Source organism: Triticum urartu, chromosome 3A (assembly GCF_056163025.1).
Source record: "Triticum urartu cultivar PI428250 chromosome 3A, HENAU_Tu73, whole genome shotgun sequence".
Classification (NCBI taxonomy): Eukaryota; Viridiplantae; Streptophyta; class Magnoliopsida; order Poales; family Poaceae; genus Triticum; species Triticum urartu.
In genome coordinates this window covers 639279381-639301666 of record NC_141875.1, presented here as the reverse complement: position 1 = coordinate 639301666, position 22286 = coordinate 639279381, and positions in this window count along the sequence as shown.

Sequence of the window (22286 nt, the reverse complement as noted above, 5' to 3'; positions counted from 1 at the left end):
CAGATTATTAATAGATAAATTCCTCACGTACAACAATTTATTTTAGAATTTTTGGGGTTCCAGATCTTGCGCTAACTATAGATTACTACAGACTGTTCTGTTTTTGACAGATTCTGTTTTTCGTGTGTTGTTTGCTTATTTTGATGAATCTATGGCTAGTAAATTAGTTTACAAACCATAGAGAAGTTGGAATAAAGTAGGTTTAACACCAATATAAATAAAGAATGAGTTAATTACAGTACCTTTAAGTGGTCTTTTGTTTTCTTTTGCTAACGGAGCTCACGAGATTTTCTACTTTAAGTTTTGTGTTGTGAAGTTTTTCAAGTTTTGGGTAAAGATTTGATGTATTATGGAACAAGGAGTGGCAAGAGCCTAAGCTTGGGGATGCCCATAGCACCCCCAAGATAATCTAAGGACACCTAAAAGCCAAATCTTGGGGATGCCCCAGAAGGCATCCCCTCTTTTCGTCTACTTCTATCGGTAACTTTACATGGAGCTATATTTTTATTCACCACATGATATGCGTTTTGCTTGGAGCGTCTTGTATGATTTGAGTCTTTGCTTTTTAGTTTACCACAATCATCCTTGCTGTATACACCTTTTGAGAGAGCCATACATGATTTGGAATTTGTTAGAATACTCTATGTGCTTCACTTATATCTTTTTTGAGTAATATAGTTTTGCTCTAGTACTTCACTTATATCTTTTAGAGCACGGTGGTGGATTTGTTTTATAGAAACTATTGATCTCTCATGCTTCACTTAGATTATTTTGAGAGTCTTAAATAGCATGGTAATTTTCTTAAATAATCCTAATATGCTAGGTGTTCAAGATTAGTAAAAAATTTCTTATGAGTGTTTTGAGTACTAAGAGAAGTTTGATGTTTGATGATTGTTTTGAGATATGGAGGTAATAATATCAAAGTCGTGCTAGTTGAGTAGTTGTGAATTTGAGAAATGCTTGTGTTGAAGTTTGCAAGTCCTGTAGCATGCACGTATGGTAAACGTTATGTAACAAATTTGAAACATGAGGTGTTATTTGATTGTCCTCCTTATGAGTGGCGGTCGGGGACGAGCGATGGTCTTTTCCTACCAATCTATCCCCCTAGGAGCATGCGCGTAGTGCCTGGTTTTTGATGACTTGCAGATTTTTGCAATAAGTATGTGAGTTCTTTATTACTAATGTTGAGTCCATGGATTATACGCACTCTCACCCTTCCATCATTGCTAGCCTCTTCGGTACCGTGCATTGCCCTTTCTCACATTGAGAGTTGGTGCAAACTTCGCCGGTGCATCCAAACCCCGTGATATGATACGCTCTTTCACACATAAACCTCCTTATATCTTCCTCAAAACAGCCACCATACCTACCTATTTTGGCATTTCCATAGCCATTCCGAGATATATTGCCATGCAACTTTCCACCATTCCATCTATCATGACACATTCATCATTGTCATATTGCTTAGCATGATCATGTAGTTGACATAGTATTTGTGGCAAAGCCACTGTTCATAATTCTTTCATACATGTGATAACCCACAAGTATAGGGGATTGCTATAGTTTTTTATAAGTAAGAGTGTCGAACCCAACGAGGAGCTAAAGGTAGAAAAAATATTCCCTCAAGTTCTATCAACCACCGATACAACTCTACGCACGCTTGACGTTCGCTTTACCTAGAACAAGTATGAAACTAGAAGTACTTTGAGGCGTTTGTTGGATAGGTTTGCAAGATAATAAATAGCAAGTAAATAAAAGGTAGGGGCTGTTTAGATTAATAAACAATAAAGTAAATATAGCGAGTGTGGAAAAGTGGTGGTAGGAGTTGCGAAATTGTCCCTAAGCAATTGACTACTTTACTAGACCGATAGCAAGTATTATGTGGGAGAGGCCACTGCTAGCATGTCATCCCTGACTTGGAATTCTATGCACTTTTGATTGGAACTATCAGCAAGCATCTGCAACTACTAATGTTCATTAAGGTAAAACCCAACCATAGCATTAAGGTATATTGGTCCCCCTTCAATCCCGTATGCATCAATTTCTATGCTAGGTTGAAGCTTCTGTCACTCTTGCCCTCCAATACATAGTCCTATCAACATACAACTAACCCTAAGGTGTGATCCACGCGTGCAATCATATGATGGGCACCAAAGGACAGCAACATAACCACAAGCAAATTAAATCAATCATAGCAATTCATCAACCACCGATAGGACAATTAAAATCTACTCAGACATCATAGGATGGCAACACATCATTGGATAATAATATGAAGCATAAAGCACCATGTTCAATTAGAGGGTATAATGGGTTGTGGGGGAGTGGACCGCTGTAGATAGAGGGGGGAAGGTGATGGAGATGTTGGTGAAGATATCGGAGGTGTTGGTGTAGATCGCGGTGATGATGATGGCCCCGGTGGCACTCCGGTGCCACCGGAAGGGAGGGGGAGAGAGCCCCCTCCTTATTCTTCCTTGACCTCCTCCCTAGATGGGAGAAGGGTTTCCCCTCTGGTCCATGGCCTCCATGGCACGGGAGGGGCGAGAGCCCCTCTAATATTGGATTTGTCTCTCTGTCTCTCTCTGTTTCTGCGTTCTCAGATTCTACCCTTTCACCGTTTCTTATATTCCCGGAGATCCGTAACTCCAATTGGGCTGAAATTTTAACATGATCTCTATCCGGATATTAGCTTTCTTGCGGCGAAAGAAGGGCATCAACTGCCTTACGGGTGGCCCACGAGGGTCAGGGGCGCGCCCAGGGGGCAAGCGCGCCCCCTGCCTCGTGGCCACCTCGGGCACCATCTCGCGTGGATTTTTCTTCCCAAAAATCATATATATTCCAAAAAAAATCTCCATCAGTTTTTATCCCGTTTGGACTCCGTTTGATATGGATATTCTGTGAAACAAAAAACATGCAACAAACAGGAACTGGCACGGGGCACTGGATCAATATGTTAGTCCCAAAAATAGTATAAAAAGTTGCCAAAAGTATATTAAAGTTGTAGAATATTGGCATGGAACAATCAAAAATTATAGATACGACGGAGACGTATCAGCATCCCCAAGCTTAATTCCTGCTCGTCCTCGAGTAGGTAAATGATTAAAAAGATAATTTTTGATGTGGAATGCTACCTAGCATAATCTTGATCATGTAATCTAATCATGGCATGAATATTAAGATACGAGTGATTCAAAGCAATAGTCTATCATTTGACATAAAAACAATAATTCTTCAAGCCTACTAATAAAGCAATCATGTCTTTTCAAAATAACATGGCCAAACAAAGTTATCCCTACAAAATCATATAGTCTGGCTATGCTCCATCTTCACCACACAAAATATTCACATCATGCACAACCCCGATGACAAGCCAAGCAATTGTTTCATACTTTTGACGTTCTCAAACCTTTTAAACTTTCACGCAGTACATGAGCGTGAGCCATGGACATAGCACTATAGGTGGAATAGAATATGATGGTGGAGAAGACAAAAAGGAGAAGATAGTCTCACATCAACTAGGCATATCAACGGGCTATGGAGATGCCCATCAATAGATATTAATGTGAGTGAGTAGGGATTGCCATGCAACGGATGCACTAGATCTATAAGTGTATGAATGCTCCAACTGAAACTAAGTGGGTGTGCATCCAACTTGCTTGCTAATGAAGACCTCGGGCATTTGAGGAAGCCCATCATCGGAATATACAAGCCAAGTTCTATCATGAAAATTCCCACTAGTATATGAAAGTGATAACTCAATAGACTCTCTATATGAAGAACATGGTGCTACTTTGAAGCACAAGTGTGGAAAAAGGATAGTAGCACTGCCCCTTCTCTCTTTTTCTCTCATTTTTTTATTTTTTTTAATTTTTTTGGTGGGCTTCTTTGGCCTCTTTTTTTTATTTGGGCTTCTTTGGCCTCTTTTATTTTTTTGTAAAGTCCGGAGTCACATACCGACTTATGGGGGAATCATAGTCTCCATCATCCTTTCCTCACTGGGGCAATGCTCTAATAATGATGATCATCACACTTTTATTTACTTACAACTCAATATTACAACTCAATGTCTAGAACAAAGTATGACTCTATATTGATGCCTCCGGCGGTGTACCAGGATGTGCAATGATCTAGCGTAGCAATGACATCAAAAAACGGACAAGCCATGAAAACATCATGCTAGCTATCTTACGACCATGCAAAGCAATATGACAATGAATGCTCAAGTCATGTATATGATGATGATGGAAGTTGCATGGCAATATATCTCGGAATGGCTATGGAAATGCCATGATATGTAGGTATGGTTGTTGTTTTGAGGAAGGTATATGCTAGGTTTATGGTACCGGCGAAAGTTGCGCGGTACTAGAGAGGCTAGCAATGGTGGAAGAGTGAGAGTGCGTATAATCCATGGACTCAACATTAGTCATAAAGAAATCACATACTTATTGCAAAAATCAATTAGTCATCGAAACAAAGTACTACGCACATGCTCCTAGGGGGATAGATTGGTAGGAAAAGACCATCGCTCGTCCCCGACTGCCACTCATAAGGAAGACAATCAATAAATAAATCATGCTCCAACTTCGTTACATAACGGTTCACCATACGTGCATGCTACGGGAATCACAAACCTCAACACAAGTATTTCTACAATCCACAACTACCCACTAGCATGACTCTAATATCACCATCTTTATATCGCAAAACTATTGCAAGGAATCAAACATATCATATTCAGTGATCTACAAGTTTTATGTAGGATTTTATGACTAACCATGTGAATTACCAATTCCTATCATCTCTCTAAATAGATATAAGTGAAGCAAGAGAGTTTAATTCTTTCTACAAAAGATATGCCCGTGCTCTAACAAATATAAGTTAAGTAAAAGAGCATTCTACAAATGGCGGTTGTCTAAGTGAAGAGAAACAGGCAATCCAAACTTCAAATGATATAAGCGAAGCACATGAAGCATTCTATAAAGCCATACTCAAAAGATATAAGTGAAGTGCAATGAGCATTCTATAAATCAACCAAGTATTGTCTCATACCAGCATGGTGCATAAAAGAAAAGTGAAAACTAAATGCAAAAGACGCTCCAAGATTGCACATATCACATGAATGAAACGAATCCGAAAACATACCGATACTTGTTGAAGAAAGAGGGGATGCCTTCCGGGGCATCCCCAAGCTTAGACGCTTGAGTCTCCTTGAATATTTACTTGGGGTGCCTCGGGCATCCGCAAGCTTGAGCTCTTGCCTCTCTTCTTCTTCTCACATCGAGACCTTCTCGATCATCGAACACTTCATCCACACAAAACTTCAACAGAAAACTCGGTAAGATCCGTTAGTATAATAAAGCAAATCACTACTCTAAGTACTGTTGCAAACCAATTCATATTTTGTTTTTTCATTGTGTCTACTTTAGTATAACTTTTTAATGGCTTAATCCAGTAATATAAATTGATAGTTTCATCAACACAAGCAAACTATGCATCAAAAACAGAATCTGTCTAAAACAGAACAGTCTGTAATAATCTGAACATTCACCATACTTCTGATACTTGAAAAATTCTAAAAAAATTAAGAAAAATAAACAATTTGTATAGGAATACAGTGCAAAAAGAATAAGAACCATTTGACGTTCCAGAAAAAAATGTAAAATCACGCACTACAGCCAAAGTTTCTGTCCTGCACCGTACAAACCATCAAGCAAACATAAACATCCTAAAGGCAAACCTTGGCACATTATTTTTATAATACAATGGGATTGTACAAGGGGATAATTATTTTTATTGAAAATTTTCTGTAATCAAGATTCACAAAGTTTCCGTGAGCATGAACAAAGTTCAAGGCTAGCTCCCACTTCAACAATGCTTGTCTTTCTCACTTTTGCTTTCCTTTTTGAAAAAGTTTTGGGTTACCCTCTTTATTTTTGTTCTTTTTAAACTATATAAAAGCACTCAACAGAAATAAATGACTCTCTAAAAATTCCGGATTGTCTCCCTGGCAGCGCTTTCTTTAAAGCCATTAAGCTAGGCATATAATGCTCAAGTAATGGATCCACCCGGATCCCAAGGTATATCGAAGCTAATTTTAATTAACAATGATTTGTAATTTAGTAGTGAGCAAAAAGTAACATATATCATATAAAAACGAAGTCTAACTCTCTTCCTATGCATCGGCATGTCATAAAAGAACAATTCATGCACACATAGTAAAGACCAATGCATAGCATAAGCAGTTTCTTGCAATTTTATCATATTGGAAACATAGAGAGGTGGAGATATAGTTCCTATCTCATAATAATTGCAAGTAGGAGAAGAAAGCACATGCATATTATATTCATCAAAATCATCATGTGCAACGGAAAAATGCAATCCATCAATATAATCCTTAATAAAAGCAAACTTCTCCGATATAGTGTAGTCGGGAGAATTCAAAAAGATAATAGGACTATCATGTGTGGGTGCAATAGCAACAATTTCATGTTTAACATAAGGAACTATAGCAAGTTCATCTCCATAAGCATAATTCATATTGGCATCTTGGCCACAAGAATAGCAGGCATCATCAAAAAGGGATATTTCAAAAGAATCAACGGGATCATAACAATCATCATAGCAATCATCCTTCGGTAAGCACGAAGGGAAATTAAACAATGTATGAGTTGGAGGGTTACTCTCATTAGAAGGTGGGCACGGGTAGCTAATCCGCTCTTCCTCCTTTTGTTCTTCGCTCTCCTCCTCATCTTTTTCATCCAATGAGCTCACAGTTTCATCAACTTCTTCTTCCATAGACTCCTGCAAAATATTAGTCTCTTCTTGGGCAGCGGAGTAGTCCTCAATATATGGTTCAACATAGGTATTAGAGGCATAATTATCATAGCAATATTTAAGTATGGAAAAATTTTCAGATTTGTAAAGAGTAGCATCATACTTTTTAATCAAAGAAGCAATTTCGTAAGCACCCTTAAAAGCAACAAATTCTTCAATTTGTTGAACATCATAGTAACTATAAGCACCCTTAGCATATGAAGATAAGATTCCATTATCACTAAACTCACATTGATAGGGAAGGTGTTTCTCAGGGTTTTCAGAACAACAAGTAAAATCATATATTTCACATAAATTCCAAGCATAGCATTGCAAACGATGAATTTGACCCAGTAAAAGTTTCCCTTTTTCAGATATTCGGTGTCGCACATAACAAGCATGCTCATCTAAGGATTTTCCCTCAACTAAGCTAGTTGGGTTTTCACCACGAACACATAGGGATCAAGGATGATCCAAGTAATAGGCTTCAGCAGTGTGATAGATTTTGAGTGGTTCTTCAACCATTGGTTCAGTAGGTACAACTAATTTTTTTGGTATTTTGTGTTTCCTACCCATAACTAAAGATACAAAACAACTAAGAACAGCAAATAAAAATTACTTAGTGATAAAGAAAACAAGCACACATGAGAATATTCACTCCACGCTATTGCTCCCCGGCAACGGCGCAAGAAAAGGATCTTGATAACCCACGAGTATAGGGGATCGCAACAGTTTTCGATAAGTAAGAGTGTCGAACCCAACGAGGAGCTAAAGGTAGAACAAATATTCCCTCAAGTTCTATCGACCACCGATACAACTCTACGCACGCTTGACGTTCGCTTTACCTAGAACAAGTATGAAACTAGAAGTACTTTGTAGGTGTTGTTGGATAGGTTTGCAAGATAACAAAGAGCAAGTAAATAAAAGGTAGGGGCTGTTTAGATTAAGAAACAATAAAGTAAATATAGCGAGTGTGGAAAACTGGTGGTAGGAGTTGCGAAATTGTCCCTAAGCAATTGACTACTTTACTAGACCGATAGCAAGTATTATGTGGGAGAGGCCACTGCTAGCATGTCATCCCTGACTTGAAATTCTATGCACTTATGATTGGAACTATGAGCAAGCATCTGCAACTACTAATGTTCATTAAGGTAAAACCCAACCATAGCATTAAGGTATATTGGCCCCCCTTCAATCCCGTATGCATCAATTTCTATGCTAGGTTGAAGCTTCTGTCACTCTTGCCCTCCAATACATAGTCCTATCAACATACAACTAACCCTAAGGTGCGATCCACGCGCGCAATCATATGATGGGCACCAAAGGACAGCAACATAACCACAAGCAAATTAAATAAATCATAGCAATTCATCAACCACCGATAGGACAACGAAAATCAACTCAGACATCATAGGATGGCAACACATCATTGGATAATAATATGAAGCATAAAGCACCATGTTCAAGTAGAGGGTACAACGGGTTGCGGGGGAGTGGACCGCTGTAGATAGAGGGGGGAAGGTGATGGAGATGTTGGTGAGGATGGCGGAGGTGTTGGTGTAGATCACGGTGATGATGATGGCCCCCGGTGGCACTCCGGTGCCACCGGAAGTGAGGGGGAGAGAGCCCCCCTCCTTCTTCTTCTTCCTTGACCTCCTCCCTATATGGGAGAAGGGTTTTCCCCTCTGGTCCATGGCCTCCATGGCACGGGAGGGGCGAGAGCCCCTCCGAGATTGGATCTGTCTCTCTCTCTGTTTCTGCGTTCTCAAATTCTACCCTTTCACCGTTTCTTATATTCCCGGAGATCAGTAACTCCGATTGGGCTGAAATTTTAACACGATCTCTATCCGGATATTAGCTTTCTTGCGGCGAAAGAAGGGCATCAACCGCCTTACGGGTGGCCCACGAGGGTCAGGGGCGCGCCCAGGTGGGCAGGCGCGCCCCCTGCCTTGTGGCCATCTCGGGCACCGTCTCACGTGGATTTTTCTTCCCAAAAATCATATATATTCCAAAAAAATCTCCGTTAGTTTTTATCCCATTTGGACTCAGTTTGATATGGATATTCTGCGAAACAAAAAACATGCAACAAACAGGAACTAGCACTGGGCACTGGATCAATATGTTAGTCCCAAAAATAGTATAAAAAGTTGCCAAAAGTATATGAAAGTTGTAGAATATTGGCATGGAACAATCAAAAATTATAGATACGGCGGAGACGTATCAACATGTCACTCCTTGGTTCATTGCATATCCCGGTACACCGCCGGAGGCATTCATATAGAGTCATATCTTGTTCTAAGTATCGAGTTGTAATTCTTGAGTTGTAAGTAAATAGAAGTGTGATGACCATCATTCATAGAGAATTGTCCTAAAAAATAAAGGCCAAATAAAAAAGAAAAAAGAAAAAGAAAGTCCAAATAAAAAAATATAAAAGGGACAATGCTACTATCCTTTGCCACACTTGTGCTTCAATGTAGCACCATAATCTTCATGATAGAGAGTCTTTTGTTTTGTCACTTTCATATACTAGTGGGAAATTTTCATTATAGAACTTGGCTTGTATATTCCAACAATGGGCCTCCTCAAGTGCCCTAGGTCTTCATGAGCAAGCAAGTTGGATGCACACCCACTTAGTTTCTTTTGTTGAGCTTTCATACATTTATAGCTCTAGTGCATCCGTTGCATGGCAATCCCTACTCCTTGCATTAACATCAATCGGTGGGTATCTCCATAGCCCATTGATTAGCCTCATTGATGTGAGACTTTCTCCTTTTTTGTCTTCTCCACATAACCCCCTCATTATATTCTATTCCACCCATAGTGCTATATCCATGGCTCGCGCTCATGTATTGCGTGAAAGTTTATAGGTTTTAGATTACTAAAGTATGAAACAATTGCTTGGCTTGTCATCGGGGTTGCGCATGATGAGAGCATTCTTGTGTGACGAAAATGGAGCATGATTAAACTATATGATTTTGTGGGGATGAACTTTCTTTGGCCATGTTATTTTGAGAAGACATAATTGCTTAGTTAGTATGCTTGAAGTATTATTATTTTTATGTCAATATGAACTTTTATCTTGAATCTTTCGGATCTGAATATTCATACCACAATTAAGAATAATTACATTAAAATTATGGAAAGTAGCACTCCGCATCAAAAATTCTGTTTTTATCATTTACCTACTCGAGGACGAGCAGAAATTAAGCTTGGGGATGCTTGATACGTCTCCAATGTATCTATAATTTTTGATTGCTCTATGCTATATTATCTACTGTTTTGGACATTATTGGGCTTTATTATCCACTTTTATATTATTTTTGGGACTAACCTATTAACTGGAGGCCCAGCCCAGAATTGTTGTTTTTGGCCTATTTTAGGGTTTCGAAGAAAAGGAATATCAAACAGAGTCCAAACGGAATGAAACCTTCGGGAACGTGATTTTCTCACCGAACATGATCCAGGAGACTTGGACCCTATGTCAAGAAACAAAGGAGGAGGCCACGGGGTAGGGGGCGCTCCCCCCCCCCAGGCGCGCCCTCCACCCTTGTGGGCCCCCTGTTGCTCCACCGACGTACTCCTTCCTCCTATAAATACCTGCGTACCCCCAAACGATCAGATACAGAGACAAAACCCTAATTCCACCACCGCAACTTTCTGTATCCACGAGATCCCATCTTGGGGCCTGTTCTGGAGCTCCGTCGGAGGGGGTATCCATCACAGAGGGCTTCTACATCAACACCATAGCCCCTCCGATGAAGTGTGAGTAGTTCACCTCAGACCTACAGGTCCATAGTTATTAGCTAGATGGCTTCTTCTCTCTTTTTGGATCTCAATACAATGTTCTCCCCCTCTCTTGTGGAGATCTATTCGATGTAATCTTCTTTTTGCGGTGTGTTTGTTGAGACCGATGAATTGTGGGTTTATGATCAAGTCTATCTATGAACAATATTTCAATCTTCTCTGAATTCTTTTATGTATGATTGGTTATCTTTGCAAATCTCTTCGAATTATCAGTTTGCTTTGGCCTACTAGATTGATATTTCTTGCAATGGGAGAAGTGCTTAGCTTTGGGTTCAATCTTGCGGTGTCCTTTCCCAGTGACAGCAGGGGCAGCAAGGCACGTATTGTATTGTTGCCATCGAGGATAACAAGATGGGGTTTTCATCATATTGCATGAGTTTATCCCTCTACATCATGTCATGTTGCTTAAGGCGTTACTCCGTTTTCATGAACTTAATACTCTAGATGCATGCTGGATAGGAGTCGATGAGTGGAGTAATAGTAGTAGATGCAGGCACGAGTCGGTCTACTTGTCTTGGACGTGATGCCTATAATACATGATCGTGCCTAGATATTCTCATAACTATGCTCAATTCTGTCCATTGCTCAACAGTAATTCATTCACCCGCCGTAAAATACTTATGCTCTTGAGAGAAGCCACTAGTGAAACCTATGGCCCCCGGGTCTATCTTCATCATATTAATCTTCCAATACTTAGTTATTTCCTTTGCTTTTTTACTTTTCTTTTATTTTACTTTGCATCTTTATCACAAAAATACCAAAAATATTATCTTATCATATCTATGAGATCTCACTCTCGTAAGTGGTCGTGTAGGGATTGACAACCCCTTATCGCGTTGGTTGCGTGGATTTATTTATTTTGTGCAGGTGCGAGGGACTCGCGCGTAGCCTCCTACTGGATTGATACCTTGGTTCTCAAAAACGGAGGGAAATACTTACGCTACTTTGCTGCATCATCCCTTCCTCTTCGGGGAAAACCAACGCAGTGCTCAAGAGGTAGCAAGAAGGATTTCTGGCACCGTGGCCGGGGAGTCTACGCAAAAGTCAATATACCAAGTACCCATCACAATCCTTATCTCCCGCATTACATTATTTGCCATTTGCCTCTCGTTTTCCTCTCCCCCACTTCACCCTTGCCGTTTTATTCGCTCTCTCTCTCTCTATCCTCCCTCCCTTTCTCTATTTGCCTCTTTTTGCCCTTTGCACCTTCTGCCGTTATGTCTGAAATTGGGGAAATTATTGTTGATATGGACAATAATAATATCATGAAAAATTCTGATGCTCCTGCTAAAGAACCCCCCACCTTACATACAAAAAAATTCCGTGTTGGTAGTGGTAATATTATTGGAGATGGAGTTATTCAAGATTTCTTTACTTGTGCCGGTGCTTTACCTTCTATGGGTAGTTCTATCCTTCATAGAACTAGTAGTCTTGCGGACGCTATTTTCATGCTTGTAGTTGAACTTGAAAGACAATTCATGCACATGCACCCTTGCATACAAAGGATTTTCCTAGAATTTTCTAATATTGAGCATTCTTCTGTTAAGCATGCCACTACTATCTTTTTGGCTCATGAGTTTAGATTCATAATAAAAGAGGCCAAAGAAATCTTTGCGCATTATAGGGTGGACGCTTGCCGTCCTCCCATAGAGGCTATCCTCTTTGATCAAGAAGAAATAATGCGTTTTCAATCTCTAGACTATGTTGCTTTCAATGAAAATATTAGAAAAAGGGTTCCTACCAATGTTTTAGTTGATAGAATTTCTGAACTTAATGATGATTTGTCCATTCGAAATAATGAACTAGGATATTCTCTTGAATATAGGCTCACAAAGTTGTGTCAAAAGAATGCTTATAATGATGAATTGGTTGTGCAATACGAAGGACCAAAGGAGGAACCTATACCTCCCAAGGTTGATCTTGGGGACTTTTGTCCCATTAAATTTAACCCTTTTGATTACTTTTTATTGCCTCAAAGAAAACATGCTGCCGAACGTAGAGAATATGAAATGAGTTTTAATGATCTATCTTACTATTATGGCAATACCTAGATCTATCCTTGCTTTTTATGCCTAGCTAGGGGCGTTAAACGATAGCGCTTGTTGGGAGGCAACCCAATTTTACTTTTATTCCTTGCTTTTTGCTCTATTTAGTAATAAATAATTTATTTAGCCTCTGTTTAGGTTGTGCTTTTTTTGTGTTTGTGCCAAGTAGAACCGTTGGGAAGACTTGGGGAAAGTCTTGATATCTTGCTGTAAAAAACAGAAACTTTAGCGCTCACAAGAACTGCTGCCATTTTTATTTGGGAAGTGATATTTAGTTAATTATTTTTGCAGATGATTAATAGATAAATTCCTCACTTCCAGCATTTTATTTTAGAATTTTTGGGATTCCAGATCTTGCGCTAGCTACAGATTACTACAGACTGTTCTGTTTTTGACAGATTCTGTTTTTCGTGTGTTGTTTGCTTATTTTGGTGAATCTATGGCTAGTAAAATAGTTTATAAACCATAGATAAGTTGGAATACAGTAGGTTTAACACCAATATAAATAAATAATGAGTTCATTACAGTACCTTGAAGTGGTCTTTTGTTTTCTTTCGCTAACGGAGCTCACGAGATTTTCTACTTTAAGTTTTGTGTTGTGAAGTTTTCAAGTTTTGGGTAAAGATTTGATGGATTATGGAACAAGGAGAGGAAATAGCCTAAGCTTGGGGATGCCCATGGCACCCCCAATATAATCTAAGGACACCTAAGAGCCAAAGCTTGGGGATGCCCCGGAAGGCATCCTCTCTTTTCGTCTACTTCTATCGGTAACTTTACTTGGAGCTATATTTTTAATCACCACATGATATGTGTCTTGCTTGGAGCGTCTTGTATGATTTGAGTCTTTGCTTTTTAGTTTACCACAATCATCCTTGATGTACACACTTTTTGAGAGAGCCATACATGATCTGGAATTTGTTAGAATACTCTATGTGCTTCACTTATATCTTTTTTGAGTAATATAGTTTTGCTCTAGTACTTCACTTATATCTTTTAGAGCACAGTGGTGGATTTGTTTTATAGAAACTATTGATCTCTCATGGTTCACTTAGATTATTTTGAGAGTCTTAAATAGCATGGTAATTTGCTTAAATAATCCTAATATGCTAGGTGTTCAAGATTAGTAAAAAATTTCTTATGAGTGTTTTGAGTACTAAGAGAAGTTTGATGCTTGATGTTTGTTTTGAGATACGGAGGTAATAATACCAAAGTCGTACTAGTTGAGTAGTTGTGAATTTGAGAAATGCTTGTGTTGAAGTTTGCAAGTCCCGTAGCATGCACGTATGGTAAACGTTATGTAACAAATTTGAAACATGAGGTGTTATTTGATTGTCCTCCTTATGAGTGGCGGTCGGGGACGAGCGATGGTCTTTTCCTACCAATCTATCCCCCTAGGAGCATGCGCATAGTGCTTGGTTTTTGATGACTTATAGATTTTTGCAATAAGTATGTGAGTTCTTTATGACTAATGTTGAGTCCATGGATTATACGCACTCTCACCCTTCCATCATTGCTAGCCTCTTCGGTACCGTGCATTGCCCTTTCTCACATTGAGAGTTGGTGCAAACTTCACCGGTGCATCCAAACCCCGTGATATGATACGCTCTTTCACACATAAACTTCCTTATATCTTCTTGAGTTTAGGGTTTATGATCCCTCTATGTAATCGAGTCCGTGAGCTATATAATAAAGATTAGTGTTGAGTCAAGGTCTTGATTATTTTGCCATGATCTTGAGTGAATAAAAGAAAAGAGAAAATAATAAAAAGAAATAAAAGAGATCATAAGGATCTTATGGAGAGTAATGAGCTCACATATAAACATTATTATGAATAAAAGTTGTTGAGAGTTGACAAACATAGTTTTGGTCATCGTTGCAATTAATAGGAAGTAATAAAGAAAGAGATGTCTTCACATATAGATATACTATCTTGGACATCTTTTATGATTGTGAGAACTCATTAAAATATGATATGCTAAAGAGTTGAGTTGACGTTGGACAAGGAAGACAATGTAATGGGTTATGTTTTCTTACATCTAAGATAAATTATATTGCCATGGATCATCCAACATGGTTGAGCTTGCCTTTCCCCCTCATGCTAGCTAAACTCTTTGCACCAAGTAGAGATACTACTTGTGCTTCCAAATACCCTTAAACCCAGTTTTTCCATGAGAGTCCACCATGTCTACCTATGGATTGAGTAAGATCCTTCAAGTAAGTTGTCATCGATGCAAGCAATAAAAATTTCTCTCTCAATATGTATGACTTATTAGTGTGGGAGAAAATAAGCTTTATACGATCTTGTGATGTGGAAGAAATAAAAGCGACAGACTGCATAATAAAGGTCCATATCACAAGTGGCAATATAAAGTGACGTTCTTTCGCATTAAGATTTCGTGCATCCAACCATAAAAGCGCATGACAACCTCTGCTTCCCTCTGCGAAGGGCATATGTTTTACTTTTATCTCCTACCTTACATAAGAGTCATGGTGATCCTCACCTTTCCTTTTTACATTTTATCTTTTGGCAAGCACAATATGTTGGAAAGATTCTGGTATATATGGCTAATTGGATGTGAGTTTTCATGAACTATTATTGTTGACATTACCCTTGAGGTAAAACGTTGGGAGGCAAAACTATAAGCCCCTATCTTTCTCTGTGTCCGATTAAAACTCCATACCCATATGTATTGCGTGAGTGTTAGCAATTGTGAAAGACTATATGAGAGTTGAGTATGTGGACTTGCTGAAAAGCTCTCATATTGACTCTTTCCTATGTTATGATAAATTGCAATTACTCCAATGACTGAGATTATAGTTTGTTAGTTTTCAATGAAGTTTATGATTCATACTTGAAATTGTGATAGAATTATTACTCTAGCATAAGAGATCATATGACAATACTGGTGTTCTAAGAATGATCATGATGCCCTCATGTCCGTATTTTATTTTTATCGACACCTCTATCTCTAAACATGTGGACATATTTTTCGATTTCGGCTTTTGCTTGAGGACAAGCGAGGTCTAAGATTGGGGGAGTTGATACGTCCATTTTGCATCATGCTTTTATATCGATATTTATTGCATTATGGGCTGTTATTACACATTATGTCACAATACTTATGCCTATTCTCTCTTATTTTACAAGGTTTACATAAAGAGGGAGAATGCCGGTAGCTGGGATTCTGGGATGGAAAAGGAGCAAATATTAGAGACCTATTCTGCACAGCTCCAAAAGTCTTGAAAATTCACGGAAGTTATTTTCAGAATATATAAAAAATACTGACCGCAAGAAGTACCAGAGGGGGGCCACTCACCAGCCACGAGGGTGGGGGCGCGCCCTACCCCCCTAGGCGCGCCCCCTGCCTCGTGGGCCCCCTGGTGGCCCTCCGATGCCCATCTTCTACTATATGGAGTCTTTCGTCGAGGAAAAAATCATAAGCAAGCTTTCGGGACGAGACTCCGCCGCCACGAGGCGGAACCTTGGCGGAGCTGTTCTGCCGGGGACACTTCCCTCCAGGAGGGGGAAATCATCGCCATCGTCATCAACAACGCTCCTCTCATCGGGAGGGGGTCAATCTCCATCAACATCTTCACCAGCACCATCTCCTCTCAAACCCTAGGTCATCTCTTGTATCCAATTCTTGTCTCTAAGTCTGGGATTGGTACCTGTGGGTTGCTAGTAGTGTTGATTACTCCTTGTAGTTGATGCTAGTTGGTTTACTTGGTGGAAGATCATATGTTCAGATCCTATATGCACATTAATACCCCTCTGATTATGAGCATGAATATGATTTGTGAGTAGTTACGTTTGTTCCTGAGGACATGGGAGAAGTCTTGCTATTAGTAGTCATGTGAATTTGGTATTCTTTCGATATTTTGATGAGATGTATGTTGTCTCTCCTCTAGTGGTGTTATGTGAACTTCGACTAAATGACACTTCACCATTATTTGGGCCTAGAGGAAGTCATTGGGAAGTAATAAGTAGATGATGGGTTGCTAGAGTGACAGAAGCTTAAACCCTAGTTTATGCGTTGCTTCGTAAGGGGCTGATTTGGATCCATATGTTTCATGCTATGGTTAGGCTTACCTTAATACTTTTGTTGTAGTTGTGGATGCTTGCAATAAGGTTAATCATAAGTGGGATGTTTGTCCAAGTAAGGGAAGCACCCAAGCACCGGTCCACCCACATATCAAATTATCAAAGTACCGAACATGAATCATATGAACGTGATGAAAACTTGCTTGACGATAATTCCCATGTGTCCTCGGGAGCGCTTTCTTCTATATAAGAGTTTGTCCAGGCTTGTCCTTTGCTTCAAAAAGGATTGGGCCACCTTGCTGCACTTTATTTACTTTTGTTACTTGTTGCTCATTACAAATATCTTATCACAAAACTATCTATTACCTATAATTTCAGTGCTTGCAGAGAATACCTTGTTGAAAACCGCTTATCATTTCCTTCTGCTCCTCGTTGGGTTCGACACTCTTACTTATCGAAAGGACTATGATAGATCCCCTATACTTGTGGGTCATCGGTCACATGCATGGATAGGACAGCTAGCATAAGACTTCCCAACTCGTGCAAAACAGTGTATTTGCGTCATCGTAGGTTCTTACGGAAAAGTCACCCATATCGAAAGATGAAAGTTGAATTTGATGGTACGACAAAGGCAGCTGAGGTCCCAAGACCCTATGAAGGGGAGGTGGTCCACAACATGGCTAAAACAATTATGTTGTGCTTGGCAAGAACCACCCTTTGCGGTGAAACTAACACCCAAGGATCAAGTGTTTAAGAAGAAATCAGTGTTCTGGAAATTACCTTACTGGGAGATTCTACGTGTACATCACTGCATCGATGTCATGCATGTAGAGAAGAACGTATGTGAAAGCATCCTTGGTACTCTGCTCAAGATTAAAGGTAAAAGAAAGGATGGTGACGGTTCATGGCTCGATATGCTTGCTGATCAATCAAAATGCAAGAGTGAAGCAGAAGATGATGACAAATTCATCAAAGCTCGCCAGAGTTCAATTTTAGTACAAAAGAAGCAACACAGTTCTTCACCTATTTGTTGTCAGTTAAGACACCCTCTTCCTACTACGCAAACATCAGAAGTCTCATGGATGTGAGCTTAGGTAAAATGAAGTTGGGACGCATGAAGTCACATGATTGCCACGTAATGTTGACACAAATCCTCCCGGTGGCCATCAGGAATCTGATGGACAAAGATATAAGAAACACACTCATTGACCTCTGTGATTTCTTCAACCAACTATGGTAGAAAGTTGTAAATCCTTAAGAGTTGGATCATATGAAAGATGATATTGCAAGAATATTGTCCAACCTAGAGATGTTTTTCCCACCGTCATTCTTTGATGTCATGGTCCATCTCACTATGCACCTTGTCGACGAGATAAAGTATTGTGGTCATGTGTTTCTTCGCAACATGTATCCCTTCGAGCGGTTCATGGGAATACTGAAGCACTTTTGTCGGAACCGAAACCATCCAGAGGCAAGCATCCTACAAGGTTATACCGTGGAGGAGGTGGTTGAGTTTTGCACCGAATACATGAAACAAATACCTATAGGTTTGCCCCTCTCTCGCCACGAGGGAAGGCTGAAAGGTAAGCCGGTCCTTGCTGGCACGCAAATGGTTGCACCCGGAGAATTGGCAGAGAAAGCCCATTTGACGGTACTGCTTAATAGCCTAGTTCTCATCGCTTATGCCGAAGAACACTTGGCGGAGATACACCAAAGCTTCTTACCAATGGTGCCTTCATCAGAAGTGGAGATGAAGGAGCACACTAAGAAGTTCGTTGAATGGCTGAAGAATCGTTTGGCACAAGGATCCATCGATGACATTGCTATGTGGTTGGCACAAAAGCCATCACCTATGGTGTTGACGTACCAAGCATATGACATAAATGGATACACGTTCTACACTGAGGAACATGATAAGAAGACCTCGTATCAGAATAGCTCTGTTCGAATAGAATGCATGACTGTAAATAAAGCTGAGAAAAGGGTATACTATGGAACCATCAAAGAGATTTGGGAGCTTGACTATGTGAAAGTTAAGGTGGCATTATTCAGGTGCGCATGGATCCCTCTTGGTCAGGTAAGGATTGATGAGTACAGGAAGACCTGTGTTAACAGGACAATGATGGCATATCACGCGGACCCATTCATTCTTGCTAGCGATGCTACCCAGATTTTCTTTGTGGAAGATCCCTTGCATAAGAACGGCCATTTAGTGATGCATGGGAAGAGAAGGGTACTTGGTGTCGACGATGTTGCCGATGAGGACGAGTACGATGAATTTGATGAGTTGCCAAGCAAGGAATCACGCACCCGTGCAACAGAGCAGCATAAAATCATCAAAAACCCCAAGTTCATTCGGGGTCAACTTAATGATCCCAGTTCCCCCATGTACATGGGAATTAAGCCATGAGACTAGTCTTTATGCCTACCCTGCAACTTAATTCGTTCAATTTAGAACTGTCTCGTGTATTGAATTTGTGAGTTATGTCTGGTTTTCTGTTGATGTAAGAATCGTTAATATGTTGACCTTGATATGATGTTAGCTCAGGCAATGAATATGAACTATTTTTTGTTATTATTATTATTATATCATAGAGGTAGCACACTCAATCGATCTCACTACGGTATGTGTGAACAAAAATATGCAATCTTGTTTGCGAATAGCACACCGTTCGTTGATGAAAGCCGTGTGCCGACCAAACCCCGCCATCCCGCCCACGATCTGAGTCGTGCTTTCTGATTGGCCAGAACCCAAACCCCACGGATCGTACGTCTGCACCATTGGTTACTCCTAGATCGAACGACGATCCTCACCCCTTTCGATAGCAGATGCAGTTCAGGTTGTAATTTTATTTGTATGCACAAAATGCATGTTAATCTCAAAAAATGTCTTAAATATAGCTAACGATACCTAAAATGCGCCAGAAAATCAAACCCGTGGTATAATGGTGATTGCGTACCGTTGAAATTTTTATGAGGCCAAACGATGAAGTCACCGGCCACACGAGTTTGAATTGACATGTCTCCTTTTGTAAAACCATTATCCTTCATGTGAGATGCTCCGGTTTGGAAGGAGCGGTCATCAAAACGTGTGCCAAACTTTACCAATTTTTTTCCACGGGGTTGTGAGAACACGCCACAAGCACACATCGATTTTGATGATGTCTGAACTCCATCTGAATTTTCTATAATTAAAATACCAACTAGGCCTACGCGAGTGGCCGCACCTCGCGACTGAAATGTTTGAAACTTCTCCCCGCTTCTCGAACAAACGGATGAACACTCACAAAGCGGCGCACAAATGATCTGTACACCTTTGTTAGGCTGATAGTAAGTGGGTATCATAGCTAGTATCATGCATGCCAACTAGGCAATTTTGATGAGCTGTCATAGAATTAATTAAATGAAGAAAGAGAGGGTTAAGTATCATGTCATGAAACCGTATCATAATAAATGTTATGCTACTATGTGTCATGCATGACAATATAAATAAAGTACTACATATGATACTAGCTACTCTATGATACTATGCATTACAGCAAGTAAGTACACAATAGAGTGACATAAGACTAGCCACAATGGATAGTAACATAGAATGTTACTAGTCTATGTTACGTCAAGCGATGAGAAAAGACTAGTTTGCAACATTGGCTTAAATGACCATTAGTTTCTACCTTGGTACCTGTCATATGGGTTTGTGGCCTTGTATACAAAAATGGGGGAAGTACTATAGTAAGACTATACCCACAGTGGGAGCAACATAGGTAGTAACATCACACATATCCACTTTCCTCCATTTCTTCATTTATTTCTTGTCACATCATCTATTTTATCTAGATATGTGTGATGTTACTACCTATGTTACTCCCACTATGGGTAGTTTGGCTATAAGGAATAGAATTATATATATATGCTTATTAGTTGGAGGAAAGAGAAGAGAAGCAGGCTCTTGGTTAGTAGAGCCAGCTGTAACACGAGACCCAAGACACTTTGTGAGGATGTAAGGTGGGCCAACAGTTGATAAACTAGTACGTATATAAAACTTATTATTGTACATGCCCGCTAAGAGGTTGGTTGTATATGACATGGCAACTTCTTATAGCCGACCCTTGGCTGTATTATTAACCATGCTCTTAGTGAGGTAGCTAGTATATCATAGACGACTAGCTAGTATCAGACTAGCCATAGTGGGAGTAACTTCAGCAGTAACACCGACTCTAACTCAGCAAACTTGCTTATGTGGCAATAAGTCAATGAGGAGAGAGATAGTTTCAGTAACTTAGCTAGTTACTGTAGCATCACATGTCCCAATGGAATATGAGTCTGTGACCTAAGAAATGAAGTTTTGCATGACACTACACTTATGTTACTATCCACTATGAAGGTAGTAACATATATAGTCTAGGGATATGTGTATGTTACTAGTGTACTACTCTCCATTGTGGCTAGTCTCATACTCCCTCCTTTCCGGTTTAGGCTGGTTGTAATGGTATTATCATAAGCGGTATCATGCATGCCAACTAGACTTTCTGGATGATGTGGCACACAAGAGAGGATGTGGTATCATATCATGATACCGTGTCATATTAAATGTTGTACTACTATTTTATGTGATTCATGACAATTAGTAAGGCAACCTAAGATGTTAACTTATGATACTATGCATTACGGAAGTAGTATCCTAGCTACACTATCATATATATGCGTCATACTACTACTAGTATATACATACATACATACATACATATATATATATATATGAAGTAATACTATTCTGATTCTGGGATCAGAATAGTTATTTGGATCACGATCGGTCCTATAAGGACGCGCATAGACTTTCCCGAACTTCCGAACCCGCAGATAAAAAAACCACCCAGTCCCCCACCTCATCTGCCCTGATTCCTCCCGCGCCGCCCCCTCCCCTGCCCCGGGAACCAGCCGCCACCGGTCCCAAATCCGGTCGCCGCGCCGCTCTCTCCCCGGGATCCTACCGCTGGGCCGCCACCGCCCCCGGATTCGGCCGCTGATCCACCCCTGTCCATGAATTCGACCGCCGCGCCGCCTTTCCCCCCGGATCCGATCCCGCCGCCTGTCTCCCTGCGCGTCGTCGGCGTTGACCAGCTGAGAGTCGCCGCCACGCCAAGATCCATGCTGGAGGTCCACTACCTGTCCGTCTCTGATCTCCCATGCTCCTCCCCCCGAGTTCTTCTCTTCCTCTGTCGCCGTAAGCCAGCCACGGTGAGCGTCGTCCATCCCCGTCAACTCTCTCCGACCTTTCCCGTCACCGTCCCTCGTATCTGGCCGCCGCGCCACCCTGTCCCTGGATCCGGCGTCCTGCCTCCATCGTGCCAAAACCGCCTACGACCGACCATGCTGGAGATCGACGACACGGTCTCTCCACCAATCCCCAGCACCACCTTGTACAAACCTGCATCTCCATCACCCCCGCCCCTGGTGCGGCCGTCCTCTCCTAGCGCATCTCCGGTGCGGCGCTGATCCGTCGGCGACGCCCCACCCAGCCCAGCGCTTCACCGGCGATGCCCCTCCCATCCCAGCTCTCCACCGGCGCCGCTCCTGTCCAG